This window comes from Mobula birostris, chromosome 1, assembly GCF_030028105.1.
Source record: "Mobula birostris isolate sMobBir1 chromosome 1, sMobBir1.hap1, whole genome shotgun sequence".
Classification (NCBI taxonomy): Eukaryota; Metazoa; Chordata; class Chondrichthyes; order Myliobatiformes; family Myliobatidae; genus Mobula; species Mobula birostris.
The window spans coordinates 168,630,211-168,636,210 of record NC_092370.1 but is presented as its reverse complement, the minus strand read 5'-3'; positions in this window follow the sequence as shown (position 1 = coordinate 168,636,210).

Below are 6,000 nucleotides of genomic sequence, written 5' to 3'. Positions count from 1 at the left end.
GCCATTATTAGAGGAAATATCTTTAGTCATTTCTGCACTGCAGTCTGGTAAATCTCCTGGACCTGATGGGTTCTCTGTAGAATTCTATAAATCATTTTCCTCACTGCTTTTGCCTCAATTAACCTTAGTTTTACCCGATTAGTTTTAAAAAACATGGTCAATTGCCAGCATCATTTAATGAAGCAAGTATCATTCTTTTAGCAAAAAAAGGCAAAGATCCAACAGAGTGTTCCTCATATAGGCCGATTTCTTTGTTAAATGTTGATGTTAAAATTTTGGCTAAAGTTTTGGCTCGTAGATTGGAGAACATTGTACCCTCAATTATTTCTGAGGATCAAACTGGTTTTATTAAAAATTGCCTCCCCTTTTTCAATATGCGGTATCTATTTAATATCTCGTATTCACCTTCAGTTGGAACTCCTGAGTGTGTCATCTCTTTTGACGCGGAAAAAGCGTTTGATCGTGTGGAGTGGAATTATCCTTTTGAGGTTTTAGAAAAAATTTGACTTTGGATAAAGTTTTATTACATGGATTAAATTGCTATATGCATGTCCCACTGCCTCTCTTTTGACCAATTCTCAGCAATCCCAACCTTTTAACTTTAAATGTGGCACCCGACAAGGGTGCCCTTTAAGCCTCCTACTTTTTAATCTGGCCCCATTGGCGATTGTGTTTTGTAGCTGCATTGAATTGATGGGGATTTGGAGGGGGGATGTTGAGCATAAAGTTTCTCTTTATGCTGATGATCTTTTACTTTTTATATCAAATCTGACTATCTCCTTACCCCCAGTGTTTTCACTACTTAATAAATTTAGTCAGCTTTCCGAATACAAACTTAATTTACACAAGAGCGAACTTTTCCCAATTAACAGAGAAGCATAAATATTAGAATTTCATAACCTCCCTTTTAAAGTAGTATATAATCAATTCACTTACCTTGGTATTACAGTAACAAGGAACTTTAAGCATCTTCTTCGTGAAAATTTTACTAATCTTTTAAATCATACAAAACAGAGTTTGGCACACTGGTCACCTCTGTCCATGTCTCTGGTAGGTCAAATTAATGTTGTTAAAATGTATATCCTTCCTAAATTTTTATACTTATTCCAATCTTTACCAATTTTTATTTCTAAAGCTTTTTTTGATTTGTTAGATTCTATTATTTCGTCCTATCTATGGAAGGGCAAATGTCTCAGACTTAATAAAGTTCACCTTCAAAAACCTAAAAGGGAAGGTGGTATGGCCATGCCCAATTTTTGTTTTTATTACTGGGCAGCCAATATTCGCTGCCTTACTTTTTGGTCTTTCTTTCATAATCAGTCTGACTGCCCAAAATGGGTGGCAATGGAGTTGAACTCCTACAAGGATTTCTCCATTTCTGCACTTCTTGGATCTGCACTTGCATATCATTTGCCTAAACTAATTATTAATTCTCTCATTAGACATACTCTGAGAATATGGGCTCAGTTCAGAAAACATTATGGTCTTTATGGTTTTTCCCTCACTAGTCCTATCTTTCATAATCATATTTTCTGACCTTCCATGCAAGACTTAACATTTCATGATTGGTACAGAAAGGGCATCAGGCGTTTTGAAGATCTTTTCATAGACAATTGTTTTGCAACTTTTGAACAACTGTCTGCAAAGTTTAACCTACTTAATACTCACTTCTTTAGATATCTTCAAAGTAGACATGTTATTATCCCTTTAATACCAAATTTTCCTGAGATGCCTGGAAAAAATGTTGTGGACTTGTTTCTTTGTATAAACCCATTGGGTAAAGGTCTAATATCTACTATTCATGATAAGTTAGCGACCTTGAGTCGTGCCTCCTTTGATAAAATTAGAACTGCTTGGGAGCCTGATTTAAATATTTCTTTGTCTGATGAGGTTTGGGATTCAATACTTAAGTCAGTTAACTCAACCTCTTTATGTGCTCGCCACTGCCTGTTGCAGTTCAAAGTTGTACACAGGACTCACATGTCTAAAGCCAAATTATTGTGGTTCTATTCTGATATTAGTCCCTTTTGAGACAAATGTATAGTGAGCGAGGCTTCTCTTATCCACATGTGTTGGGTTTGTCCCAGTTTGGAGAAATTTTGGAGAGATGTCTTTTTAACTTTATCCCATGTCCTTAATTGCCATTTAGAACCCAACCCATTGATTGCCCTTTTTAGCATTTTGGGTGAAGTTGACACGCGTTTGAGTCCGACTAAACGGCGAACATTGTCTTTTGCCTCTCTTTTGGCTAGACGTTTAGTTCTTCTTAGGTGGAGAGATGTTGCCCCACTCACTCACGCTCAATGGCTTAGAAACATTATGTCCTGCTTAGACCTTGAAAAGATTCATTATTCACTTCTTAATTCGGACATAAAGTTTCATAAGGTGTGGGGACCTTTTCTTGATTATTTTCATAACTCCTCTTTAGATTAAAGGTTTATCTTCCTTTTTCTTTCAGTGATTTAGTCCCTTACATCCAGCTTTCTTTTCTGATTATTTTTTATGGTTTTTTTATGATGTGAAACATATTATAGTTTTGGTAGTAGGCAATACACTTTTTTTTTATATTCACAGCTCTGTGGCGACAAAAGCTCTGATTAACTTTTCTTTACATTGTAATGGTTGGCTTGGAGTATGTAGTGTGAGGGTGGGGTGGAAACTAACATTATATGATTTTATTTTGGGTGCTTTTTCTTTACTGTTATCAATTGTACATCAGACATGTTGGTTTTGCGCTGTATATTCTCCTTTTTATTGGTGGGTTTTTTTGTTCCAATGTAGAAATTCATAAAGAAATTAAAAATTAATTTAAAAAAAAGAATTGGAGAGAGTGAGCAGTTTCAAGTTCCTGTTTGTCAATATCTCTGAGGATCTAACTTGGACACAACATACTGATGCAGCTATAAAGAAGGCAAGGCAGTGGCTATATTTCATTAGGAGTTTGAGAAGATTTAGTTTGTCAACTGAAACACTCGAAGACTTCTACAAATGTACCATGGAGAGCAATCTGACGGGCTGCGTCACCATCTGGATGAGGGGAGGGGGTGTGCTACTGCACAAGATCGAAGTAAGTTGCAGAAACTTGTAAGATTAGTCAGCTCTATCATGGGTACTAGTCTTCATAGTATCCTGGACATCTTCACGGAGCGGTGCCTGAAGAAGACAGTGTCCATCACTAAGGATCTCTACCATCCAGGACATGCCCTCGGGAAGGAGGTACAGAAACCTGAAGGCACACACTCAGCGATTCAGGAACAGCTTCTTCCCCTCTGCCATCCAATTCCTAAATGGACATTGAACCCATGAACACGATCTCACAACTTTTTTATTTCTGTCCTTCTGTACTACTTATTTTAACTTAACTATTTAATAGATATATAAATATAATGTAATTCAGTTTTTGTTCTCTATATTTATTTATCATGTATTTCATTGTACTAAGATAACAATTCATGACATAAGCCAGTGGTATTGAATCTGATTCTGAAAACGAGGTGTAGAATATTGTGCTGCAGTGGCACAGAAAGTGCACTGCAGTTCGACACATAAAGAGCTGGGCCATGATGAGGTAGATTAGAATATCAATTTATCTTTTGGCCGGTGAGAGATCTATTCAAGTCTGAAAACAGTAAGATAGAAACTCTCCTAGAGTCTGAAGAACTCATACTCTCAGACTTTTATATCTTCTGCAGAGGAGAGGAGAGAATAGAACATGGCCAGGATGGAGGTTGGTACCTGATCAGTTGGCAGCTTTCCTGAGGCAGCAGGAATTGAGGGTGGAGTCAGTGGAGAGAAGGCTTGGTTTGTGAGATGGGCCGGGTTCTAACCACAGCTCTCAGCAATTTCTTATGGTCTTGGGCAGAACAGTTACCGTATCCAGCTGTGATACTTCCTGATAGGATTCTTTCCAAGGTGCATCTGTAAAATTTGGTAACAAATTAGAGACAGGCTGAAGTTCCTTCCACTTCTGTGGAATCCAATGATTATGTGTCCCAGAAGATTCAGTGCTTGGAACTTGGTGGTTTGTAATACATGAAAAAAATGTGCGAGGCATGATTTGCAGATTATTGGCAGAGTTGTTGATAGTGTGCAAGGTAGTCTTAGTGTGCAGAGATAGGAATATGTTGGTAAAATTGGCTAAAATATGGCAGATGGAGCTTAATCCATATAAGTGAGAGGAAATGCATTTTAGGAGTATAAATGAAGTTAGAACAGGTATCATGAATGCAGGGGCTCGGGGATATTCAGGAACAGAGGATCCTTGCAGTACAAATCTATAGGTCATTCAAAGTGGCAACAGATTGATAGATTGTGTGGTTGGAAAGCATATGGGATGCTGCATACAGCAGATGTAGCATTTCTCTTACTTGCAGGGATATGTGCCAGGAGGGAGATTAGTGGGGAGGGATGAATAGATAAGGGAATCAACAAGGTAGCAATCTGTTCCGAAAGCAGAGAGTGAGAGGGAAAATAAAGATGTATGTGGTGGTAGGATCCCATTGAAGATGGCAGAGGTTGTGGAGGATGACGTGTTAGAATCGAAGGTTCATGGGGTGGTAGGTGAGGATAAGGGGAAATCCAGCTCTGTTATGGTAGTGGGAAAATGGGTTAAGCATGGATGTCCAGGAAATGTAGGAGATGTGGGTGAGAGCAGCATCAATGGTGGAGGAAGGGAAACCCCATTCTTTGAAGGAAGAGCACATCTCTGTTGTCCTGGAAAGGAAAGCTTCATCCTGGGAACAGATGTGGCAGAGATAAAGAAACTGAGGAAAGGGAATAGCACTTTTACAGGAGAGAGGGTGGGAAGCGGTATAGTCATGATTCCTGTGGGAATCAATAGGTTCATAAAAGATAAAACATAGACTGAACAGTCTATGAATTGTCTGTGTTCCAAGCCTTCCCTGGAAACGCTCCCCAACTCTTTCTGCGTTACAGTAACAACTGTATTGGTGCTGCTGCATGCACCCATGTGGAGTTCATCATTTTCATCAACTTTGTCTCCAACTTCCACATTGCCCTTAAATTCATTCAGACTATTTCTGATACTGCTCTCCCCTTTCTCAATCTCTGTCTCCAACTCTGGAGACAAACTATCTTTGAGATGGAGACAGAGAGATTGAGAAAGGGGAAAGCAGTATCAGAAATAGACTGAATGAATTTAAAGACAGTGTGGAAGTTGGAGGCAAACCTGATTTTGAAAATGATGAGTTCCACATGGGTGCATGAAACAACGTCAATACAGTTGTCACTGTAATGCAGAAAGAGTTGGGGAGCGTTTCCAGGGAAGGCTTGGAACACAGACAATTCATAGACTGTTCAGTCTATGTTTTACCTTTTATGAGCCATGGATTCCCACAGGAATCATGACTATATCTCTTCCCACCCTATCTCCTGTAAAAGTGCTATTCCCTTTCCTCAGTTCCTTCGTCTCTGCTACATCCGTTCCCAGGATAAAACTTACCTATCCACAACAACAGAGATGTTCTCTACCTTCAAAGAATGGGGTTTCCCTTCCTTCAGAAAACATTGACTGTTCCACATAGCCAACGAAAAGGCAGGCATAGGTGGGGCCCTTGTGGGTGCCCATGGGTACCCCTTGAGTCTGGAGAAAGTGAGAGGAAGCAAAGAAGAAATTGTTGAGGCTAAGGGCCAGTACACGTACATGTACACGTACACGCGCACACACGCGCACGCGCGCGCACACACACACACACACACGCACACACACACACACACACACACACACACACACACACACACACACATGCAAGCACGCGCTCTTGGTTCTTTTTTATGATCTTACAAAGTGGATTCTCCAAAAGATAGTAGCCAAATACATAAAATCTTTGACCACACAGCATGCTACATACAGCCTTTGTCCACAGGTAGTACCTGAATTTAGGCCTAAAAAGGTTCCAAGTTCAAAGTTCAAAAGTTCAAAGTTCAATAACCGTAATAGAATCAATGAAATGTCACACCACCTTGGTGTAAAACCAGTGT